We start from the raw sequence: 26,377 nt of genomic DNA on the forward strand, positions 1-26,377 counted from the left end.
TCAAGTTACTTAAGATCTTTGAAGCCCAGTTTAAACTGGGGAAGGCACAGGCTGTTTTAAGGACTAAGTGAGATAATACACTTAGATAGCTAATGAACTGTGCACCTTATCAATAAACGATCATTTTTTAAATCTCAACCCCCAACTTCACCTTCCCACTCAACCTGTATATATCTCACTCTTAAGTTGATCTTCCTAAAATACCACTGTGTTCACATCATTTACCGTTCTCCCCTCCCCAACTCTGCTTACAAATCTTCTCTTACTCCTCATTGCCCGGAGAATTGGTCCAAGTTCTTAAAACTGATCTGACACCTTTCATTATTCAACCCTGACTCCCTTCTGGTATCATTTCCATAGTCCCCTACAATCCCCACCCCAATACACGCTCCCTGCCACCCTTTACCCCAACCTAGATGCTCTCCTCATTGATGGCTACCCAAGCAAGCTCTCACCTCCCCACTCAGATTTCTCCATCAGCCCCCTGTGTCTGCTTTTATGTTGCAAGTAATACAAAAACAAAATCCAAACAGATTTAATAAAGCAGATTTAATAGTACACTTACAAAATACTCCAGATGTGACAGGTTTTCAGGCACAGATTGACTAGGGCTGGGACTCCATTTTTCTGTGACTTTCTAGGCTCCTCTCACCTCCCCATATAGATTATATTCTCAGGTCAGTGGTCCTCATCACCAGGTGACTGCCAGAAATTAGAGCCACATGTTTCTTCTTTCAAATCCAGTTACAGAGAGATTAGATATGCTTCCTCAGCCATGCAATAAATTCCTGAGGGTCTATCTGATTGGGCCAACCAATCCCTACGACCAGGGCACTGTGCCTGTGATTGGTTTAGGAACAACCAGGGGAAGCAGGGATTGTCTTGATTTGGCTAAACCAAGCAGGAGCCAGAGCACACACACTGTTGAGGACTGCAAGCTCCCTTGAGCTACACTTCCCTCAGACTTAGGGGTCCATTAGCCCCAGACCTCTGGCAATGCACTCCTCTCTTTTAGATCCCAAAGCTCTTGCTCTGCTCAACTCATGATAACCACAGCCATAAAGAATTTGCTTATGATACCTTAAAAGCAACTGAGGCCAATAGGAAAGGGGGACCAGGAACTAGAGAAAAGGTGAGATCAAAAAGAATTAACCTAGAAGGTAACACCCATGCACAGGAAATCAATGTGAGTCAATGCCCTGTATAGCTATCCTTATCTCAACCAGCAAAAACCCTTGTTCCTGCTGGGTATTGAGGGGGTGGGGGGGAGAGGGAGGGGGCGGAGTGGGTGGTAAGGGAGGGGGTGGGGGCAGGGGGGAGAAATGACCCAAGCCTTGTATGCACATATGAATAATAAAAGGAAAAAAAAAAAAGAATTTGCTTATATAGTTATTTGTCCCATCTTCCCAATTAGTCACAGAACTGACCGAAATCTACAAAACAGTTTATACCAGCAAGCCCTTTCCACCTTCACCGCAATCCTGTGAGACTCAGAGAGATTCAGTGTTTTGCCCTATGTCACACAGCCAGAGATGACATTGCCTGAGAGTCTCTCCTTTCCTCTCCTCTCCTCTCCTCTCTCTCTCTCTCCCCTGACCTGAAGATGCTTCATTCCTGCCACCACCACCTCCTTTTTCCCATTTCAACTCAATTTCTAGAGCTCTTAGTCGTTCTCCAAAAAGTACAGAGAAAGTTTTCTTGCCAGAGAGCAGTTTTTAAGATTTGTGTGACAAGGCTGGGTAAAATTCAAATGACTCTGGGTGATTTAATCTGCTTGGGGCTGGGGTGGTAAATCAGGGCGGCCTAGGCTGCCGCAGCACCCCAGAATCCTAGGAGGTGAGCTGAGAGAGGCCTTTATCTGCAGATCTGCAGGTAAGGGCCTGGAAGCTGAGCTGCAGAACAGTCCCCTCTACTGCACTCGAAGTGCATTTGGAGGCTCCCACAGTCCACCACGCTCCCAACCTACATGTTCCACCAAGATTCTGTCCTCTCTGCCCAGGGCCAAGGCTGAGCCCCCAGGCCACACTGCACCCTCCAGGGGACAGAGGCCAGCACCGGTCAAGCTCTCACTGAAACTATACCTTGGTGCCAGGTGCTCACGCCCCCATGACCTCATTTCATCTTCACAACAACTTAATGAGGGAGGCACATCCATCCCCAGTTTACAGGTGACTTAATTGAGCCTGAGAGTGATTAAATAACCCGCCCAAGGTCATTCCACAGCTAGGGGGAGGCAGAGCCAAGATTCAAACTTGGACTCACAAGACTCCAAAATCCTCAGCCTTTGGCTCCACCCCTCTGTGGGGGCCAAGGAGAAGATTATGACTACCAGTGGATCACATTGTCTGAGAGAAGAGAGAAGATGTCACCAGCTGAAGGAAGCTGTTACTCTGAGCAAATGAAGCAATCTTTCCCTTAGAAAGGAAAAGGCAGTCACACTTAAGTTCCTGCTGTGTGCCAAGCTTGTGTGTGCTTGTGTATCCCTTATGCCTGGCGCTTGGTACCCATCATCCTAACCATACTCTGTAAGCAGTAAGCATTCACTGTGAACTAGTAAATATTTATCAACCAGCTCTTGAAAAGATAAAAGAGCCCCAAGTCAGGCACTGGTGGCTCACACCTGCAATCCTAGCTGACTCAGGAGGCAGAGATCAGGATAGTGGTTTGAAGCCAGCCTGGGCAAATAGTTCATGAGACCCTAAGTCGGAAAAACCCATCACAATAAAAGGGCTGGCCGAGTGGCTCACGGTGTAGGTCCTGAGTTCAAGCCTCAGCACTGAAAAAGAAAAAAAAAGCCCCAATTTGTAGCATTTGCCAATTGCCGTGGTGTAAATACTCCCATGCCATTCAGTTTCAAACTACCAAGGGGATGTCACAGAACATTGTTTGGAAGCGACACTCTCACCCAGTTCTATGAGCCATTAGACCCCCTCTAGCACACCACGGCCTGGAAGAGAGGTTGTATTAACCCACTTAGCACACAAGATCACCCAAAAAGGCATTCTGGATGAAATCCACTTCTTCACAATTTTCTAACACCCACGTTCACTTCTAGCTCCATGTCCCCTGAGGCACACAGGATGCCATGCCGGGAGACACAGTCACTGACTTCTCATCTCTGAAGTGGGGTCTCCTGTGAGACACCAAAGGACAGAAGAATGTCTGAACACCCCTCTAGGCTGACAGCTACACGAAAGCAGCATCCAGCCCCACCTGTCAAGTAGTAAATGCTTGTGAGGAAGTGCTGCACCCTACATAATATCCCCCTGGTGATGCAAACTCACAAATCTACAACTGAGCTCATCATTTTCCCCAACACATTGCTCTCTCCCCCCGTGTTTCCTGCCAGAAACGTGCAAGTTCTTGACTCTCTTCCTCTTGCTCCCCACCTCCCATCAACCAACACATGTTATCCATTCCACATCCTATTCCTGGTGAGCAGGTGCTGACATCTGTCCCCACACACACACACACCCCACTCAGACAGTCACCATCTTTTTCTCTCTCACCAGTGTGAGCTGAGCTAACTACACCCAGTGAGTGGCTTTACCCACACCCAGCCCCTGTCGAATCACCGAGTGTCACTCCCACCCTTTCAGTGGGGACCATTGCCTAAAAGATGGAATCAAAGCCCCTTGATCCTCTGAACCTGGCCCTGTTTTCCTGATCACACACCTCTTGCTCCCCTCATGCCTATCTACTTTTCAACAGCACCTGCCCCCAGTATTCCCCACACACCTACCTCTTGCCTCCATCCATGCTGTCGCACACACTGAGCCTCCTCCCTGGGATGCCCTTTCCTCTCTCCCGTCTCTGTGTCTCCATTTCCTTTGCCTCAATGACTCCAGTTCATCCTTTAAGATGTAAATAAGAGAGCTTAGATAGATGATTCCTAGGGGCTCTGTTAGTCCTGACATTTCACAAGTTTACTGCTAAGTCTTGATAGTCAAGTACCTCTGGACTTTAGTCGCCTTCTTTCTTCATGGGATCCTGCAGTCCAATTCCACCATTTTATAGATGGAAAATCTGAGGCCCAGAGGACAGGAATTTGCCCAAGTTCACATAGCAAGTCAATGGCAAGGCCAGGACAAGAACCACACACTTGCCTTCTAGCCCAGGGCTCTTTTTTTGCCTTGTACTCTCCAAGCTGATTCTCCCATGCCAGACCCACTCCCTTCCTACTCTCCTCCAAACCAGACCTACTCCTCCCCACTTCTACTGTGCTGCTAATAAGATCATTCCCTTCCACTTCCAAGGCCCTCCACCTCTAGGAAGCTAATCTTGGTTATCAAGCCAAGTCCACCCACTCCCTCCATGCCATGCACCGTTCCCCAAATCAGTCCTGTCAGAAAGATCCCAGCACCCAGGGCTTGACTCACTCATATGTGTCCAAGTCTCAACTCACATTCAGTCTCAGCAGGCATGAAGCCCCTCTTCAACACCAGTGTCTTGTTATCTCCTCTTTCCTTCTCCTTATCCCCCCAGCTCCAAATCTAACGGTTCTGGGTCACAAAGTAGAGCCAAAAAAGCACAGCATCCAAGTGAGGTCAGCAGCTGGAGGTTCAAAGCCCAGCTCTGTAAGATCCCTGATGACTGAAGCTTAGCTCATCTGAGCCTTGACTTTCCTAGTCTGAAGAGTAGGCCCTCCTCCAGGGCTCTTACAAGTACTGGCTGAGATTACCCATAGTAGAGACATAGCACTTAGTAGGCTCTTCATAAATGACAGCACCGTTCCCCTCTGCCTTTCTCAGTGAACCCCAAGACACTTGGAGAAATAGGCTCCTGGGGCTGGGAGGTGGGCCAACTCACCACCCTTTCCCTCCCTCCATCCTCAACAGGCTATGAGCAGCCTGTGTGCAGAAACATGGGCGTTTCCAACCTCCTTCCCCACCCCCAACAATCTGCTTTAACCTTCCTCTCACAAATGCCTTGTTTATTTCAATATCATCCGTTTTACTTTTCCGTTCCTGAGAAAAAAAATCACGAAAACAGATTTAAGAGGAAAAGAAGTATTTAATGAGTAAAACTGTCTGCAGCCCTGTTTCTTTCTCAGGAAAAAGTGGCTGTGATCCTGGCAGGAGAGAGGGAAGCTCCGCAGCTTCACTCCGGTGCAGCTGCCAGAAGAAGTGCATTTTGGAGTAGAGCAGAGTCTCCAAATTCAACCGCGCGCCTCCCAGCCAGGCGCTTCCTGTGCCCGATGCAGCTTGGCAGGTGACACCCGCTCAAGTGGAGATGCAACCCACACATGAGCAAAGCTCCCTACTCCCTCCCAGCCTCCTTCAGCAGAGCAGAGCCAGCCTGGCCAGCACTGACCACCAGGATCAGCCTCTGAGCAGGAAAGGGGACAGTTGGAAAGGAGGTAGACACTCCCGGCCAGTAGCCCAAGGGGCCAGGACCCCGCCAATGCCAGCACTTTCCTCTCCCTTGAATGAGGGTGGTGAGACCTAAAGATCAAACCCAAGACTTGCCGCTCAAACAAAAGCTCCAAAAAACTGCAACATCTTTTCCGCCTTTAAAGGTGTCATTTTGGCTGGACAGACAGGCTCATACCTGTCATCCCAGCTACGCTGCATTTGGAAATTGAGAAGGTTGGGGCCTGAGGCCAGACCACACAAAAAGTTAGTGAGACCTTCATCTCAACCATGAAGTCGGGCATTGCTGGTGGCATGGCTCAACTGGTAGAGTGCCTGCACAACAAACGCAAGGCCCTGAGCATGAACTCCAGTACTATGAGAAGAAGCCAGGCATGGCGGCACATACCTATAATCTCAGCTCTACTGAAGATCACAGGTAGAAAGATCAAGGTCCAAGGCTGGCCCTGGGGGTGGGGGTAAGGGGAGATAAATGTGAGGCCATACCTGAAAATTAACTAAACCCCCCCCCAAAAAAAAAAAACAGTCTGGGAGCATGGCTGAAGCTGTAGAATGCCAAGGCCCATTCAAACTATGGTATCATAAATAAATAAATAAATGTCATTAGAGGTTGCTGCTCTGGATGGAATCCAAAGATCTAACTTCAGACGGATTCTGCTTCCCATAAGAACCCAAAAAGAACAAGAAGGAACTATGAAAATAGAAAATAGCGCCTGACTTTCAAATGTGTGCAAGAGAACCTGACCCAGGGCAGAGAGCTGAATGAGGTAGGATGATGGTCCTCTCCCTACCTCAAACTCCATACCTCTATTAATGTAACCTACTGATTCACACACATGAGCTCCTAAACCTCTCTCACAAGCTGCTACTCTCTCTGTACGACTTCCTCCTAGAGTCAGGATTTATTTCTGTGATACTTCATCATGCTCAATTCACTTTTCCCACCCACCCCCCAAGCCTGTTGACATCTTTCTAGATGCTGACTTTGCTGGCTGAACTCTTCTTTGTCCCTTAGAACTTGCTGCCACCTTCTCCCATTATAGGCCTGCTTCAGTGTGTCTTCTGGGTCCTTGGCATAGACTGGTGAGAACAGGTCGAAGGCAGAGCTCCCTGAGGCAGTCTCTGCAGACCTCCTGCTGACCAACCTGGTTCTACCACGTGTGAAGTCTGTGGCTGTCATTCAGCCAGCTGGCAGCCACCTCTGCACCCTCACAGCCTCAGGTTCTCAAGAGTCATGAGACACTCTATCCAATGTCTTCAGAGCTCATGAGATATGGCAGAATGGGGAGACAGAGCCAGGTTTGAATCCCACAACCCCAGTCTTGATCAGGTCACTTAATTTCCCAGAGACTCCATTCCTCACCCATAAAACTGCCCCATGATGTAGACTGTCACATCTAGGGCACAAAGCGTGTACAGATTAAATAAGACTGTGTGTGAAGTACCCAGCTCGTGCATAATAAATAAAAGCTTCACTTCCAGCCCACCTGGTTCATTTTCTTCGCCTAACAGTCACAAGCCACTGAGAACCTGAAGGTCTGCCAGGTCATGGTGAAGCCAGGCTGGCCCCAGGACCACTGTCTTCTGTTCCAAATGTCACAAACTTCACTATCCATGCCAGACTCTCACACTGACTGGCAATTCACCCAAGCACTGGGTCTTTTTTATTTGAATTCTTGTCAACCTGTCCTCCCTTCCTAGACCTAGGCAGCTTTTTTTACATAAAAGTAATAATGGTAGTAATGACAGTTTGATCGATCCAATCCTACCATGAGAACAAGGTAACTGAGGTTACCTGAGGCTACTGAACTGAGGTTCAGTGTGACCTTCCAAAGTCACACAGCTGGTCACTGTGAAAGCAGGGCACATAGCATTTGATCCTGAACACTGTCCTCACCACATTGGATGTAACCTAAATGTTGGCCTGGGGAGAGGTGGGGAGGGACTCAGCCTCTGGCCCTGCTGTTTGTCTTTGCGATCCTGGCCCAAAGCTCCACTGAGTTGAGCATCTCCTGGGTCCTGGGACTGTCACCCACAGGGCAGCCACTCCCCATCCCTGTTCTCAGAATCTCTGTACCTACCACACTCAGGTAGAAAGGCAATGGACCTTGGAACCCCATCACTCCCTGGAGACAAGATCAGGGTTCTTCATCTTGGGGCCAGAAGCCAATCTTTGCCCTGGCATCCTAGGTTCCCCAATGCTGGGCCCTGACTCCCCGACAGCCAAGCACAAGGCCAGTTGGACCCTCTTCCCCAACTCTTTGTCAGGGCTCAGCCACCTGCTGTCAGACTCTGATACCTCTACACTGAACACTGCCTCCTGAAACCCAGTGGCCAGGGTCCTGCCCACAAAGTGGCCCCCCAAAGCCCCTCTTCCCAGTCACATGCACATTCTGAATCCAGTGTCCCGTATGGACACTTCGCAGCACCAACCACACCCTCCTTATTCTCCTGGATCGGTGCTATGACTGGGCCCCATGTTGAAGGGACGCCCTAAGCCTGGGGCACAGATCTGCCTGTGGGGGAGAAGAAAGAGCCTGGCACTGCAGCTCAGTCCTGTGGCCACCACAGAAAATCCAATGGAGGAAAAGATTCCAAGAGAACCCCAGGAAAGCCATCTGGAGGAGTGTGTGTGCAAACCCTGATCGTGTCCAGGCAGGACACACAGAACCTGAAACCTCCATCTGACGATCACCCCTCAGCCTCAGGGGACAGAGTTTGGGAGCAACCCAGCCAGCTTCCCATCAGTCACCCTGAAACTACAGTTCCCAAAACTGCAGCCTTGACAATCACACTCACAGACACATTCACACACAACCCCCTCAGAGCTACTCAGCCCATCATACTACCCAGAAACCTACCCAGGTATTCAGCAAATGTGGGTAAAGCAACTGCTGGGTGCTGGGGCTATGCTGGCACTTGAGGCACATCAGTGGTCAGATCAGGCCAAAGTCCCACCCCAGTGAGAGCGTTCATTCCAACAGGGATACCACTTAGAGAAGTATATAAAAAGTAGCTGGGTGTGGTGGCCCATGCCTGTAATCCTAGCTATTCAAGGGGCAGAGACTGAGAGGATCACTGTTCAAGGCCAGCCCAGGCAAAAACTTCTCAAGAACCCATCCATCACAACCAATAAAGCGTGGGTGGTGGGCACGCACCTGTCATCCCAGCTATGTGGGAGGCTAAATAGGAGGATTGAGGTTTAGGCCAGCCTGGGCAAAAAGCAAGATTCTATCCCCAAAAAAACTAAAGCAAAAAGAGTTAGGATGTGGTTCAAGTGGTAGAGCACCTGCCTAGCAAGTGCAAGGCCCTTAGTTCAAACTCCAGTACCGCTGAAAAAAAGAAAAATAAAAGACTAGAACATTAAAAATAAATTAAATGAGTAAGTTGCTTAGTGTATTGGAAGTCAATATGGAAAAAAGAAAAGTCTTGTTGTAACAGGATTAGGGATTTGGAGGCCTGGGGTGAGCAGGTAGCATTTTATGTAAAAAGACATGGTAAAGAGTAAGTCTTGAGGGAACCCTTGAAGGGGGTGCTGAAGTCATTCCTTCACTCGTTTGTTCGATAAATACACACTGGACATCCACATCGACACTCTGTGCCAGGGACAGTTCTCATAGTGGGGACACAGGCATGAACAAAACCACTAAAATTCCTGCCCTCATGGAGTGTCCATTCTGGCAACCAGGAAAGAAACCACAACCAGAGATGTGAGCACCCACAGTGTTCAGTGTGACCCAAAACCCACATGTGGACAGGATCCAAGCAAAGGAGTTCGGGAGGGGAGCTTTTTATTTGTTTTGTTTTGTTTTTAACTCAGGGCTTTGTGCTTGTGAGGCAAATGTGTTCCACTTAAGCCACACTCCCTGCCCTTTTTGCTTTAGTTATATTTCAGATAGGGTCTCCTGATTGTGCCTGGCTTGGCCTCAGACCTCGATCCTCCTACCTATGTCTCTTAAGTAGTTGGAAGTGCAGGCACACCCCACCATGCCCAGCTTGTTCTTTTTGCCTGGGCTGGCCTCAGACTTTCATCCTCCTATCTCCACCTCTCAAATACCGAGGATCACAGGGCTGAGCCATGCTCCCCACCTGCTTGGTCTGCTTTCTGTTGCTATAACTGGGTTCTACAAACTAGTCAAAGTACAAGAAAAAGAGTTTATTTGGCTCATGGTTTTCAAGGTTGAGAAGTGCGAGATCAGGCAGCCACGTCTCATAAGAGCCTTCTTGCTGGTGGGAACTCTCTGCAGAATCCCCAGATGGCATGGGACATCACATGAACTTCCTGGCTCAGGATTAGTTCCCATAGGATTAGGACCCCATCTTCATGCCTCATTTAACCTTATTTACCTCCCAAAGGTCCCACCTCCAAATGTGAGTCAGATTTAACTTCTGCCCTTTTAATACTTCACAGTAGAGATAAAATTTCAACATGAGACTGGCTATGGTGGGGCACATCTGCAATCCCAGCACTCTGGAGTAGAGGCAGGAAGATCGCAAGTCCAAAGCCAGCCTGAGCTACACAGGAAAATACCTATGTAGAAATAGAAAAAAAATGTCAACATGACTTTTGGTGGAGACATTTGAACCACAGCCGGGGAAGCTACACATTTGAAGCAAGGATGGCCTCTGGTCCTCACCCCCACAAATCCTTCCACTGAGCAAAAACACTCAAAGACCACCCCTAACTCGTGGCCACACACACGAAATATTAGACTTGCCCCAGGCTCACAGTGCAGGCACAGGCTCCTGGGCTTCCTCTGCTGGAAAAGTGCAAGCTTCAAAACGTACACACACCAATACACCACACTGATGCACAGATCCACCCAGCCAAAGTCACAAACATTCATTAAACACAAACACACCCCAAAGCCTGACCTACTGGAGTCTCAGAGAAAAACTCCCCGGAGAGCACACAGTCTAGAATGTCAGAACCGCAGGACCCTTGGGGGCAGCAGAAGTAGAAGCTGACAGCTTGCCAAGACCAGTCCTGTGGCAGTGGCACCATGGATGTGGTTTCTGCTCTGAGTTCTGTACACTCCTCCACACTCTTCCGTGTTAGTCTGCCAACCTCTGTACTCCACAAAGGCATTCACACTTGTGTGACACTCACAGAAACATGCTTACACACAGACACACACGGAGGCACGCACATTCATACAAGAGCACACATCTTGCTCCCTCTTCTGTGTGACAAGGTAGGGCAAGGTTTGGAGGGTCCCTTATGACATACCTTGTCCACTTCGTCTTCCACCCACCCCATCATGGCTGCTCCAGTCACAAATGAATTTCCCTCCTACCCTAACCTGGGGCAGAGAGTTATGAGTGTGTACGTGTAACAGTGATGCACATGTGGTTTGGAAATGAGTGGGCATATTGGTGTGCAAGTATTCACACATGCATAGTTTGCAATGTGTGCACGCCTTTGTGTGTGTGTGTGTGTGTGTGTTTGCAAGCACATACAGGCTCCCAGGAAGACAGAGAAATGTATCCTCTAAATCTTGCTTCTCCCAGGATGAAAGAAAGCAAAGCAAAGTTCGGGTTTAAATCATGCCACCATGGGCAGGAGGGGTTCCCTTGCCTTATGTGATTATCTGCCTGTGTGCAGAGAAACGGGCTGGCAGGCAGAAGGCAGTGAGCAGCCCGTCAGCAGGGAGTCATTTGTTGTCTCCAGGCCCCCAGGACCTGCCACCACTGCTGCAGGAGCCGGAGGCCTGAGTGCAGCGACAAGCACTTGCCTATCGCAGGTGCTGGGGGATGGGGGATGCAGGGGGCTGGCATCCAGGTCTGACCTCCTACAGAAAAGTGAAGGGACCAGAGGCAGGAACCACGGGCCAGAGAGAAGCCCAGGTACTTCTCTGACTGGCTGAGGGGAGGGTTCAGGCAAAAGGCAGCCCAGGCCCCAGAGCTGGCCCTTCCCAGCCCAGGCTCCTCACTGTCCTAAAAGCTTCCTTAGGGCTCCCAGCAGTCAGGGCCTGAAGGCATCTGGGGCTTGTCTGACTCCTGTCTCCCAATGACTGGCACCTCTCGCCCTTTCTATCTCTGTTTTGTCTGTTTCTGTGCATTTGCTCTTTGTCTCTCCCAGTTTCTCTGTCTGTGATTCTTTTACCCTTTGTTGTAGTATTGTCTGGCCTCATCTGCCCATCTATTCGTCCATCTTACTCTTCTTTTCCAGTTCCTACTGGCCCCATTGTCGCCTGTGGCCTGGCTGGTCGTACATCCCAAGATGCCCAAAGCATTGTGTCCCATTCGAATCCATCACCATTGCTTTGGGGTAGGCTCTGAGGGTTGGGATTAGAAATCACATTTCACAGATGAGGAAACTGAGCCCCCAAAGCTTTCTCAAGGCTATGCAGCTGACATGGGATCAAAAATCCAGTTCTTTGCCTTCTGTGACCAGGTCCTCATAACTCACACCACCTGGAGGTATGAGCAGTTCTCCCCAGTACCCCATACCCCAAGAAAAGAGAACATGAGAACCAGTGCCCTAAACCCAGCCCACCCCTAGCGCAACCTCTAAAACTGCCTCCAGTCAACTCAAAGTCCTAGAAGGGTGAGACGGTAGGCCGGGGCTTTTCACTATGTCCTCTCAAAGGTACCCCATGCCAACCCTGCTCTCCCTGCCCCCAGTCTGAGCCATCGCACCTGGGATGCATGGGCTTCCTGGCTCTTGAGCAGGTGCCCTCCTCATCTCAGTCTTCACATCTGTACGGCGGGGATGAGTTCTTGCTCAGGGAGCTGGGTCCTGCTCCATCAAAAGCAGTGGCTTCTCTCTCTTTCCAGGACCCTGACCCCTAAAAGCCTCAAGGTTCCACAAGCTCCAGCCAGCTTTGAGAGCACAGGCAGCTGGGCAGCAACTGGGAAGCCACATCCAGAGGCAAAGCCCCATCTGCAGCAGGGTCCCACGGCCTCCTGAAGCCTCCACCACTGCCTCCAGCCCCCACCCAAGAGGCGTCAGCACCAACGACCCGCAAGGGCCTGCCCATTTGCCTTTCTTTTCATTGCTGGCTCCGCACAGTTATAGAACCAAGTCTCCACAGAGTAATTTACTGGCAGAATCTCTCCCAGAATCCAGCTTGAAACCAAGCTGTAAAAACAGCTTCGAGTGTAAATAATTCATGCAGACAATATGACTTTTTTATGTAAATTCGGTACATTAACCCTCTATTATAATGATGGACGACAGATAGGGGCGACGTTGCCTTGGTAAGAGCTAATGGATGGCCGCCATAAATTCACTGCACATTTTATTGTGTTGCTGGAAATTGTGCCTTCAGGCAATGCTGTTTACTTTTATGTAAAACTCTAGGTTCCCTAAATATTACAAATATTTTACATCCAGCTCCTCAGCATTTGGGCTCTGCCCACAAATCAAGCTTTCTCCATGTGAGTTGTAATTAAAGATTTGTTGTTGTTTTTTTTTTCTGGGACAATTATCTCCAACTATAAAGAGAAATATTTTCCCCTTTAGATGCTCCGTCATTGACTTATTAACAAATCCTTTGAAGAAGGAGGTTGTAAGTGACTTGCTGTGGTACTTGGCAGGAGATGGGTGTGTAGGAGGGGGCGCTGTGGGCGCGAGAGCTCGGTGGCTGGCTTTTATGTCTGGCCGCCACTCCGGTTTATTTACACATATGATATTCTGGGCCTTCCTCCCCCCCCTTTCTATAATTCATGACCACTTTAGCAGGGTAATTCCTCTCGCCACCTTTGTGAGGGATTGGTCCCCTGCAAGGCCCCTACCCATCCTCCTCTGGGGATGCAGACGGTGGGGCCTTGTGCCCAAGAGGGTCAGAAGTAGAGTCAGCACAGCTGGCTGCCCACACACCAGGCCATTCATTCCTTGCTTGCCCCCCATTCCCCACCACCACTACCCCCGCCCGCGCACATGGCCCAGGGCTCCTTGGATGGAAACTCAGGGTCGCCTGCATTGAGTCTTCTTCAATCCAAAGCGTTCTTTGGAATTGTTCTTTGAGTGCAGCCAACCCTGCCTCCACAGAGGTCATGAGGATGCCATGGAGTCTGCCGGAGGTCTGGGGAGAGGAAGGCCAGGACCTCAGAGGCTTCCTAATGAAAGGAGGCAACAGCTGGAGCAGCAGTCCTCTTTAAAAATAATCCTCACACTTGTTTATTATTGTCATTAATATTAATGGCCAGCTATTAATATTCATATAAATGCATTAATATCATCCAGGAGCACCTGGGATCTCTAAGCACTCCTAATAGCATGTGGATTCTGCCTCCCGAGCCCCCCAAGCCCTGCCTGGCCCGCCCCGTGGGGACAGCGGGTTCCAGCCCACCCTTCCACCCCCTCTCCACCATCTCTGATTGGCGCCTGCCTTTGGAAACCCAGCCACATGAGACTCAAAGCCATCTCCAAAACCCAGGGGCTCTGCTCTGAGAATGGGACCCTGTGCAGGCCAGGAACCCTGGACATTTCCTGCCTCTCCAAGGGGGCACAGGAAGGCCCTGACACAGATGGCTTAAGAAAGAAAGATAGTTCATTTCCCCCCACAAAGGCTCAATTTCCTGCAGTCAAAAAAAAAGAGGCACGTTGGTTAAAAACAAAGATGAGATATCATTTTTCATTGATTAGATTGGCAAAGGTAATTATAATAATAAGGTATCAGCCTGCCCAGCTCACAGCCTGTGTGCGATCATTCTGCTTAGCCTCTGAGCGAGCAATCTTACTGAATCTGCAGGACAACCCTGCAGAGGACTCTTCATGGCACTGTAAATTTGTGAACCCTTCGTGGAGAACAATTTATAGTATGTGACAAAATGCAAGCTCTGCTTATCCTTTGACCTAGGAATTTCACTTTTAGGAATTCTTTCTGTTTTGCAATGCTAGGTATCAAAGCCAGAGCCTTGCTCATGCTAAGCAATGCTCTCTCCCCAGGCCTCCAAACTTCTTTCAGTCTGAATGTCACCTCCACTAAGAAGCCTTCCCTGACTTCCAAGTCTAAGTGGCTTTTCTTGTTTTATTCTCTCATAGATAGATAGTACCTTTTCCATGCCATATGTACTTTCCTTGGTACTGAGGGATAAAGTGCTAATTGGATAATTATTTGTGTAACTGCTTAACATATATACTCATTGCAAAAATTGTTGTCCTGCTGACAGGGGCTGGAAGCCCCGTCTCCCTACTACATCATAAACTCCATAAGAGCAAGGACTGACCAAGTGTGGTTTGGGGCTGGTATATAGGACACACTTAATAAACATCTGCAGAAGGAATGAGTAAATGAAATGGGCAATGGTATAAGCACACAGGTGTTCGTTGCAGAGATGTGTATAAACCCAAAACAACTGTAAATACATATGGTTCCATCAGCTGCAGACCAGACAAGGGAGGCATCCCATAGACCAGTATATCCAGACATCCAATGCAGGCAGGAAGGCTATGAGGTGGATGTATATGGATTGACATGAATGATGTCCATGACATATTGCTGAGTGGGGGGGAAAACAGGTGACAGAACAGCATGTGTCATCTGATCTCACTTGGGGTAGAACTGCATACGTGAAATCTATTTGTGTATATTTATGCACAGAGATAAGTCTGGAAGGACATTCACCAAAATGTTATGTGGTTATCTATGGCTGGTGAAATCCGAGGTGGTTTTTGCATTTTTCTTTGAACTTTTCCATATTGTCTGAATTTTTTTTTTTTTTGCAAAGAGCATATGTATCCTTTTTCTTTTTTACAAAATTATAAAGCTGATTTCAAGAGAAAAAAAAAGTATAGGTGCATGGGGAAAGGATGGGGGTGGTTGTGAGGGAATCAAATTCCAGCAGACCTCACAGATCAGACAGGAGCCGGGGTGAAGGGGGCTGGGGGCTGCCTCCTCCTCTACAGGGCTAGGCACCCTCTGAAGAGGGGGAGGGACACTGGGGCCAGAGCCACTGCCCTATCCCTCCTCCAGGAGCTATGCCTGTCCAGAGTGGAGTTTCTAAATAGGGATTTCCACATTTGAGTCTTCTGACATGTTTTATCGCCTCAGAGCTGTTTTGCAAAATTCATAGCGATTTTCGAAGGCTCCAAGCTTCCTGGGACCAATTCCATTTTGAACAATAGCGAAGTGCCTGCTTGCAGGAGGGGTCGACCCACCCCAGAGCAGCCTCCCGGCCCGTCGAAGCCATGGCATGAAAATACATGAGTTCATCCTTGTCCTTGTCCTCACCCTCCTCTCCTCTCCTTATCTGAGGAGAAGACGGATGCAAGAGAACGGCCCCCACCCCAGCAGCTCTCCTGTGCCCTGAGGGGACCCTGAACCCCAGAAGGTGAAACAAAGCCCTTCCCAATAAGAAGTCAAGTGACACGAACAATCCAAGACCACAGAGCAAGATAATGGCAGGGAGCAGAGTAGAAGCCAGGGCTACTAGTGCCTGGTCTGTGCATGCTTGCAATTCCATGTTTTAAAAAATATTAAAGAAAAAAAAGGGTTGTCCAATCTCTTGAGAGCAATCGAAGAGACATGGCCCACTAAATCACATTGATTCCATCACTGGCCTGCCTGCCTTCCATCTGGATCCAGGACCCAGGACTTTTTGTAAAGCACAAAACTAACCAGCCTGTCTCTACTTTAAAGCCTTCTGTAGCTCCACATTCCCTATGGGAGGGAAAATACTTGGCTCCTTAGCCTGACACTCAACATCTCATGTGATATGGCCCCAATCCCTAAGTCCACTCCACACCTCATCCCCACACACTTAAACTTTCCCAGCCCAGCCCTCAAAGCTGTCACACCCACACAGGTTTGTCCATAATTCCTAGTCATCCTTTAGGACCTGGCTTGGGAGGCCCTCATCTTTGAGTCTTCCCCATCCCCTACCCACAGGTGAGTCAGATAGACGCCTCCTTCAGCTCCTGCAGATGCTCCATTCAATCAGCAAGCTACTCAACACCTACTTATTGAGCATCTGCTACAAGCTGACCTCTGTCACCACATCTGCTGCATAGTAGGGGCTGTTTCCGTGCTTGCTCCCTCACTAGGCAGCAAGCCCCTGAGGACAGAGACGTGTCCAGCATTAAACCATTGCACAATCATGAGGCAACAGCACAGATCAGCCCTATTTCACAGATCACGGTCTTCTGATCCGGGGCTGCCTCAACTATGGACATGGGTAAGAAAAGAGAAAAGGTTTCCTACAAACCCACCCACTCTTCTGTGCCTTCCCACAATGTGTTTTCTGTTTACACCTCTACAGGCCCCTGCTCTCTTCCTTCTCTTACAATGTTCCCACTTCCCTGAGTCTTTTATAATTCTTCCCAGGATCCTCTGTCTCTTGCCTCTACACCTGATTTTACCTTGGTCTATGGCAATCTTCTGTCACTCATCTTGGTCTCCCAATGTCTGAGTAAAGAATGAATGAATAAACGAATGAATGAATGACATTTCATAGGTAACTCAAACTCAAGTTGTCTAAAACTCATCTTCTTTCCCCCAAAGAGAAGTCTTCCTCCTCCTCCTGTGTCCACTGCCTCAGTGAACACCCTCACTCACCACCCAACCATGGAGCACAAACTGGGCGTCACCACTGGCTCTCCTCCTCCCTCCCATTACTTCCTTATCCAATCACCCTCAGAACAACCTGATCCTGTTCCCTCCCAATCTTCCCCTCCCTCACTGTCTCCCAGCACACCCTCAGTAGTCAGTCACTGAGGTCTCACCTCCAGACATCACCTCCCTCCCTGGTCCTTCCTCCTATCAAGTACAGTGATGTTTCTCCTTCCTGAAGATGGAACTCAGTGGCACTCGGTTGTCCTTGGGGTCCAGTCTTGGGTGATCCAGTCCACTCACTTCTACTGCTGCCCACCCATGTCTCAGCCACTGAGCAGGCCAGGTGGTGCCACCACTCCATGCCTGGGCTCCCTCAGGCTGGCTCACTCTTCTCGGTGTCTTCCTCTGGTGAATTTCTACTCATCTTGCAAGCTGCCACTCAACACTTGCCTGCTCAGAGAAACATCCTGTAATCCCACCCAAAACCACTTCCTACTCAAGACTGAATGATGCTCCTTGGGGCACCCTGTGCTGGCCTGGACCACCGCCTTGATAACAATCACCCCTACTTATTTTTTAATTCCTGTCTCCCACTGCACTGTGTGTTCCCCAGCTGCAGAGGCCCACATCCAGTGAGCATGCGTTCTCATTGTAATGAACAGAGTAGGCTCATCAGTCCTGTTTTACAAATGAGAAAACCATCTCAGAGAGGTGGAGTGACTTTCCTGAGGTAACATTGCTAGCAAGATGTGGAGCCAGGGCTTGAATGCAGATATCACTGCTCCCACTGCACTGCTTCACAACCACTCCAGCAAGCATCTCGTGTACACACACACACACACACACACACACACACACACACACACACACACATATAATTTGACATGCATAAGAGTATACAGAATCAATCATACACACACAGCCATACTGACACACAGACTCACACAAGCCATTTACACTGAGCCATGACGCACATATATGAACATAAGCATGCATAGCCATGCGCATGTGCCCAACCCACATGGATGCAGACAAACATACACGTGCAGACAGAAGTTCACGCGCACATGCCCAGTGATGCACACACAGACCCACAGACACGCACATGGTCACAGAGAGATGCACACACACACACGCACACACACACACGTGATCAGGGATGCACATACACACTTATGCCCACATGAGCACACAGGCACACACAGACACAAAGAAACCTCACATGCTACACACATGCAGCACTTGTGCCACTCGTTCAAGGACACATGTGCCACAGATACACACAGAAACACTGTCACATTGGTCACCGTGCACAGATGCGTGCACATATTAGGCTCCCCAAGACATGTTAGTGAATGACGTGGGTCAAATGGAACTGTCTGCTGGGGGCAGGGCCTGTCGGAGGTACCTTGGGGCGCTCACATTTTTGCAGCTCAGGAAGGCAGCTGACATACCAGCCCGGCTGTGATGATATTTTGCATAAATGCTAATGTATTAATTACCATGTACAGTACACAGAGCTGCCATTTGAAAGAAAAAGTTAAGACTTTTTAATTCAAAAGCCCCATGCGGGTGGGGGTAGGGACCTGCCCTGTGTAGAGGGTGGAAGCAGGCTGGGCAACCATGCCCGCGCCTGATGTCCCTGCACTCGGGTCCTCGCCCGTGGGCTTCCAGCTAGTTCTCTGCCTCTAGATGCTTAATGCTCTTCGAGGCCCTGGTACAACCTGGAGCCCCCGCCTGGAAGGGGGTAAGGAGAACATGGAGGACAGGTAAGGCCTAAGCAGACAGAGGGCTGCTTTTCTCTTTGCAAGGCTGGTGCAGAAGTCAGAGCCAGAGGTGTCCAGGCATAGAAATCCTCACTCCATTCAATCCCTTGTCTGCACAGCAGACCACCTTGTGTCCTCCCCAGGCTGCAAGACTACCAGAGGCTTCCTATTGTCTCAGAATACAGTTCACACCAGCCAGGTGTGACGGTTCACACCTGCAATCCATGCACTTGGAAAGCTAAGGCGGGAGGATCACGTGAGCTCAGGAGTTCAAGACCAGCATGGGCAACATATCAACACCCCCATCTTGAAAGATAAAGTTCACACTCCCTAACACGCCTACAAAGCCCGATGTGACTTGACCTCTCTCCAACCTCTGATGCTCTCCCCTCCTTTTGCCCAGTCACCTACACTTGCCAGCTGTTCCCTGAGCCTCTCAAGGCTGGCTTCTTCCCATCAACCAGGCCTTGGCTTGCCTATCACCATCTCAGGAGACCCCACACACACATGCACTTCCCCAACCACCTCATCTGCAGCCTCCTCCCCATCACTCTCGTCAACACCACTGTTTTTATGCTTTCAGCTTGTTTGGATCTGCAGAACATTTTGTTGCTTCTGTCCTCTGCTGATTTTTTTCACTTGTCACTTCCTGTCGCCCCCACTGTACAGGGAGCTTTGCAAAGCCGGGACTGTGCCAACCTCGTTTCACCATGATATCACAGCCCAAGGCCAGCAGGGCCTGACACTTTGGGTTTTGTTTTGGGGTAAGTGCTGTACCATTGAGCTACACCCCTGCCCAGGCCTGCCACTTCGTAAGTCCTCAGTAAAACTCTGTCGAATGAGTGAATGAACTTAGCATGAACAAGATTCCAGCTCCATCCCAGGTGCTACTCGCAGGCAGAAGTACTCTCTCCACCTGCCAGGGACTGCCCTGGCTGTTCTTCCTCCCATGAAGGGCTTGGTGGCTCAGGGTCACATCCCTGGTCAGGTGTCCAAGGCCCACAGTGCAAAAGGCATGTCCAGTACCACAGAACATGCTAGAGACTGGAGTCCAGTCCTCCTGAGCCTCCTCCTGCCAACCTCCTCCACCTAAGTGGTACAGTAAAGTAGCAAATGCCCCTGCATTCACTGTCAAGCTCATTCTCTCAGTGCCCGGGAAAGAGGCATCATTTCTGAGGAAATTAAGGTGCAGACTCATAAGTGACTCACCCAAAGTCTTGCAGCTCATTCGCGGAGTCAGGATTTAAATCTGGATTCAGTCCTTTTCAGGGCTTCCTCTGTTCACCGCACTCCAGCCCTTCCTGAGCCCTCGAGGATGCTCCTGACAGCTGGCGCACGGCAATGACAAAGGCCTCAAACATGTCCATGGGCCACTCCTCCTCTGGGAGAGGCAAGAAGGCCAAGGTGGACCTGCCAGGCAGGAGAAGACAACAGCTGGGATGAAGCTGGCTGGCTCACTCCCCAAGCACAGGGCAGGGCCTCCACTCCATCCTCACCCTCACGCCCACACCCACCCAGCCACCAGCTACTGCCATCTATGTATGCCTCTCACAAACCCGCTCACCCCCAGGGTCACTGTCTCTGCCCTGGTCAAGGCCACCAGATGGCCACCAGCTCCCACCTGTATTCCTCTGACAGCCTCCACCTAGCTTAGTAGGGTCAGCCTAGGAGTGACTCTCCCAAGCTTGAGCCCCATTTCCCAGCTCAGCAGCTCCTCACTCCCCACCCCAGCACTTATGGTGGTTTGTAAACATGCACGATGAGCTGAGTCCAAATCCTAGCTCTGCTACTTACTGGCTGTGTGACCTGGAGCAAGTCACCTAACCTCTCTGTGCCCCAATTGTCTAATCTATAAAATGGGAATAATAATAGTAACCACCCTCCTAAGGTTGCTGTGAGGATGAAATGAGTTAACGTGTAAATCACCAAGAACAGAGCCAGGAACCAGAAGAACACTGTGTAAGAGGCAGCTGATATTTGCCATGGCTTTTCTGATTAATCTGTGCTTTCTCCTCCACAAAATTATAAACGTAGTGTGGACGGGGGGAGGTTACACCAGGCTGCCTACTCAGATACTTCCATGGCCACAACTCCTTTGTGCCCGCAGCCTTTGTTCTGTCTTCCCCAGTCTGGGCTGGGGCTGGCCTCTCAGGAGGGAAGGGCATGGCCTCAGCAGGAAGTGCTGTCAGAGGCAGAGTTCCAGTCCTGATGGAAACCATGGGGTGGCAGCCAGAGAGGGCTGCTTCCACTAGGGGCTGAGTAGAGGCTGTACCCTCCAGAGCCCCAAGTCCCTGGGAGCCCCCACACGGCCAAAGCTCCCTTTGTGCAGAAGGTCAGGAGCAGCCAGCCAGCTGTGGGGGAGTTCCGCTGCCCGCTCCAGCCAGCAGCCCAGATGTGCGTGTTTGTGCAGCCGAGTCCAGCTCTGAAGGAGCCTTGTTGAGCACCATGAAAGGGGCCTGTGATGAGATCGACAGCCTCCACTCCCCAGCCTGCCCGCCTCCAGGACAGCAACCAGGAATGCAGCCTGCAGGAAGCCCTTCCTAAGAGGCCTGCCAAGCACCCGTCTCCTTGAAAGTCAGAGCCACTGGCACGAGCCCTGAACTTGCCAAGTGCAAACTGGATGCCTGCGTTCTGACCCATGCTCACTTCCCCCTTCTGTAAGATAGGCAGAGGCCCCCGCCTCATAACCCAGAATCAAATGGCCTTCAGGATTAAGAATTTTAAAGTCAGAAACACCAGAAAGGGGGCCGAGCATGGTGCCTCATGCCTGTAATTCTAGTTACTTAGGAGGGAGAGATGTGAGGATGGCAGTTCAAGGACACCCTGGGCAAAGTTAGTGAGAAACCCTATATGAAAAACTAAAAGCAGAAAGGCTGGAGCATGGCTTGAGTACTATGTAGAGCACTTGTCTAGCAAGTATGAGGCCCTGAGTTCAAACCCCAGTACCACTAATGGGAAAAAAAAGATCAGAAAAGAATTTTCATCTCTGAGAGCCTCAGTTTTTCTACCTATAAATAGGAATGATGACCCCTGCCTCATGGGGTTGATGGGGTTGTCCTGAGGATGAAACGACATAATGGGCAAAAAGGACCAGAATGGTGCTGGCACTTAACAGGTGCTCAGTATCTCTGCACACTCTTTCCCAATTCACTGGGCTCCTAATGGGTAGGGGGTCTGAGATCACTGGTGCTTGGGTGGGATGTCCTCCTCCCTTAGTCCCAGAACAAGAGCTGCTTGCTGGAGGCCCTCCCACCACCATGGTGACACACAGCTGGGCATCCTTGTATGCCAGACGCTGGTACTTTGGCAGAGCAGGCCTTAGATCTCTACATATAATCTGTCCTTGGACCCAGTCCAGCCCTGGGCAGGGCCAGTCCCTGGGCTCAGCTGGTTTGCAAGGTACAGGTGTCCTTAAACATAACTGATGGCTGGGAAACACTAGCTTCTGGTTACAGATGTCCCCGTGCAGTCAGTCCCCGGACGTGGAGGGTCCCTGGCATAGACGCTCTCTGGGCATATTCAGTCCACAGGTAGACTCAGCCATCCCTCAGGCAGAATCTCAGTGGGCCAGTCAGCCCTGGGTACAGATGGGCCCCAACACAGCAAGCTCTCAAAGGAGCTCTGGGGACAGTTGTTCCTGGGCACACTCATCCCATTGGCACAGGTTGTCCCTGGCCATAGCTGGCTCCTGGACACAGCCAGCAGTCAGTCCCTGTAAGTGTCAATTATTGGCCTTAGGGCAAAGCAGACCCCACACAACCCCCTGGGGGTAACATGTAGAGACCCTGTGCCTCAGAGAACCTAGAGCTAGGACCATAAAGGAGACAGGAAACAGTCTCAGGTCGCAAGAGCCCCACATGGTCTGCTTCACGGCAGGCAGTGGTGGCAGCGCAAGATACTGGGGGAAAGGGAGCTAGGCCTGGCCCCCACCAGCCTCCTCTGGAGTAGAGTTTGCCTTCGATGCAGGGGAAGGTTGGAAAATGATGAAAAGGGCCCTCCCTCCCTCCCCATAGCCTCTCTTTGGCAGAACAGATCACAAGTGTGAAGAAGCTGGGCTGCCAGTTGCTGAACCTCCCCAGGCCCAAGCAATGCATTAGACAAGGGTCTAATTGTTTTAAGGATAGAAATTCCCAACTGGGGCCGGGCGCCGATGGCTCACGCCTATAATCCTAGCTACTGAGGAGGCAGAGATCAGGAGGATCTCAGTTGGAAGGCAGCCCCAGGCAAATAGTTTGTGGAACCCTATCTCAAAAAACCCACCACAAAAAAAAAAAAGAAAAAAAAAGGGCTGGTGGAGTGGCTGAAGGTGTAGGCCCTGAGTTCAAACCCCAGTACTGCAAAAAAATAAAAGAAAAAAAGAAATTCTCAGCTGGGCAGGTGGGCCTGTCCTCTAGTCAACACTATCACTACAGTAGGCAAGACACTAAGAGGAAGAGGAGGGGATTTTTCAGTCCTCAGGAAACCCTAGTGCTGGATTTCTGACACATCCGGGTCCCACAGCTCCATCACACCCCAGTCCAAGTGGGAACACAGCAGTCCCATAGTCAAGGTCCAGCCCACATGGAGGCCCTGATCCCAGGCCTGTTTGGTCCTCATTCCCTCCTCCCTGTTATTCTCTGAATACCACAGGGCATGGTTTCTGCAGGAAGGCAATTTGAGACAGCATCACATCAGGCAGCACCTGCCCTTTGTGCCCACATTCTTCCCCAGTTCCCACACCCATCATCACTTGATTGAATTGCCAGCGAGGTGATGTGAGTCACATCTGTTCCAGAGTCTGGGAATGAAATGGACGACACTCACCAGTACACATCGCAGGGGACACCACCCACACATCAGCCGGGCCATCGCTGACAAGTCCCACCGCACAAGGGGACAGTCCCGGATCTGCTGCTTCAGATCTCTTAAGTTGGCACCTTCAAAAAGAAAGTGAAGGAAAAAATCTACTTCTAGGACAGGAATTTGGTGAGGGAAGAACATGTAGCAAGGGAACCCACATGGACAGAGCTGGAAAGTGAACTGGGAAGGGATGGTGTGGGAGGTAACCAAATCAGGCATAGCTTGCTGAGGTCCTTCAGCTGGAGACTCCCCATAAGGCTCCAGGGTCCTACAAGGTTAATCACTTACTTAATTCCCTCCCTCACTAGCCTTCCAACCCAAGCCATGCAACCAGGGAGTCCAAGAGAAGGATTTCCTTCCGGAGTCCCAGAACTCTTTCAGTCCCAGCTGATATGCAAATCAGCCTGGACAGACACAAGGGCTTAAACTGGGTCAATCCAGGGCAGGCTGGTGCCAAGTGGCACCAACTAGATCCAACTGATTCAAACAGCTCAAAACAAACCAGACCCGTAAGGGCAGGCTCAAAATGTGCAGGACTGGCCAAGACTGGATCAAGCTGAACCAAGCTGGCCACGACCTGTTCAAATTACCTGGAGTCATTGGCAGGCCAGCAACTTACACATCTTCTTTTGTGCTACTCTTGGCCTGGTATATCTTTACTTATCCCTTACTCTTAAAACTTCCTGAATCCTTTTGTTTTCAGTATGTATTTTGTAAATATGAATTTTTAATCCAAACATCACATAATATCCAAAAGATATATAATACACACATCTTCCTGCTGTGTCAGTGCTAACAGTGCAGTGGGGTAAATGCATTGAGCCATCAAGGAACCAGACTCACTCAAGTGTCCACACTGCAGCCTTCTCGCTGTGAGATTTTGAGTAAGTTACTAACCTTTCTCAGCATCATGTGTTAAAAAAAAAAATCAGCTAATGGGACAGTTTTGAAAACTGAGGTATAGCTATAAACATAGGTGTTTAAATATGGATACAGATATACAGTACAGCCAGGTCTGACACACAGTAACTACTTAATACGTGGAAGTTATTGTTCCACCAGCATTATTAGTGCACAGCTCTGCCACGCACAGGATCGCCTCTGGAGTCAGAAGACCGTTGTCTTCCTTACTGTGAACTTCAGTAATTGATGTAACTTGTCTTTAAGCTTTCATTTCCCCAACTGAAAAGGAAGGCTTAACACCTGCCTCAAGGGTTTTTCTTTTTTTTTTTTTTTTTTGAGTCTTAATAAGATGCACCACGCCTGGAACATGGTAAGCACAATACGTGATACACGCTGGCTATTATTATATTAATGACGAGCAGCTAACCTGTGCCAGGCAGTGTGCTGAATGCCTGTGGTGGTGACTCAATTAATGCTCAAAACAGTCCTGGGAGGTGGGTGTTACTCTTTTTGCCATTTCAGGAGAGGAAACTGAGGCTCAGACATACCACCATGCCTGGTGACTACGAAATGTCTTAGGAAGGAAAGAAAATTGTGCATTTGCCCAGGTGGAGAGCAGTGCAAGCCAGGGCCGAGGCTGAGTCCTGCAAGGAAGGTGGGATACTGAGAAGGGGGAGGCTCTGCAGGCAATCACCCCTGGGCTCAAGTCCCCAGCTCAAACATAGCTTGCTGGGTCTCAGTTTCTCATCTCTCAAGAGGGAATAAAAAGCCCTGCCCATGGAATTGTGAGGATTCAATTAGATCTTGCTTAAGTGCTCAGAAAATGCAAGCTGCTTCTCTTCTCTTCTTCCCCGAGGACATTAGGATCCAGAATAGTGTGCATTTGCACAGTGACATTTGTCTGAGGAGAAAGGGCTTGTATGACGCACAAACAAAAAAAAATATTTTTCTGCAGCACCAGGGTTTGAACTTAAGGCCTCGTACTTGCTAAGCAGGTGCTCTGACACTTGTGCTTCCAGCCCTTTTTTGCTTTAGTTATTTTTCAGGTAAGGTCTCACATATTTGCCCCCAGCCAGCCTTGGACCATGATCTTCCTACCTATGGCCTCCTGCATAGCTAGGATGACAGGCATGCACCACCACACCTGGCTTGTTGATTGAGATAGGCTCTCCCTAATTTTTTGCCCAGACTGGCCTTGAACTTTGTAACTCCCAATATTTGCCTCCCAAGTTTCTGGGATTGCAGGCATGAGCCACCACACCCAGAATTTTTTGTTTAATTTTCAGATGCCATCTGCCCATGTGTACTGTCCATTTCTAATGTGGCATCGGTCCAGAGGCCACCTGGCCTCCTGTGTACTCTGAATACCTAGTAGCAGAGGCATGACTCCCAACTACCCCATCACCTTGCCCAGGTTTCTGTCAGAACCAAGCTGGAGTTGCAGTGGAGGGACTGGCCAGCCAGATGTGGCAAGCTGCAGATACATCTGTTGCATGAACACCCAGTGAGGAAGGGAAGGGAGCAGCCTCTGGTGGACATCACTACGGGAGGGGCCCGGATGTACAGCCCTGAGCTAGAGAGGATTGCCTGCCGTGCATCTGCCAAGCCCTCACCTGCGACTGTCTTGAGCCTGAGAGCCCTCTTGGATGATCCTGTTCTCTGTTCTCCACCCAGATGTTGGGGTAATGTTGTTCCCTGATCCACTATGACAGTGATGATGGTGGTGACGGTAAAGATGACATGTGGCACTTATTTACAACACAGTGTGTCAGATACTTTTTAATGTTTAATAATATATTCTAAAGCCTGTCATTACATTCTCAACTTCTGAGAGACTGGGGCTGTTATCTCTGTTAGACAGAAACTCATAGGCAAGGGACACATAACTGGGCACGTTGCCTCATTCCAGACAAATACCCAAGGAAATATTTTCTACCTCCACCTGGATGCTCCCAGGAGTTCCTTTCCTTTCTCCCTTCCTTCTGTCTGTGTAGGA

At 49.8% G+C, this 26,377-nt stretch overlaps 1 long non-coding RNA gene across 1 annotated transcript in view; it reads right to left on the bottom strand.

The window, feature by feature from the left end:
* LOC109692787 (uncharacterized) overlaps positions 1-26,377 on the bottom strand; it is a 128,867-nt gene that overhangs the window by 74,073 nt on the left and 28,417 nt on the right. Inside the window, exons 2-4 of the long non-coding RNA XR_012449954.1 lie at positions 23,443-23,555; positions 19,849-20,049; positions 3,743-3,854 (exon numbers count right to left, since the gene is read on the bottom strand). This is a non-coding gene — a long non-coding RNA (uncharacterized lncRNA). The remainder of the gene's footprint in view (positions 1-3,742; positions 3,855-19,848; positions 20,050-23,442; positions 23,556-26,377) is intronic.

The sequence above is a fragment of the Castor canadensis genome, chromosome 7 (genome assembly GCF_047511655.1).
Source record: "Castor canadensis chromosome 7, mCasCan1.hap1v2, whole genome shotgun sequence".
NCBI lineage: Eukaryota > Metazoa > Chordata > Mammalia > Rodentia > Castoridae > Castor > Castor canadensis.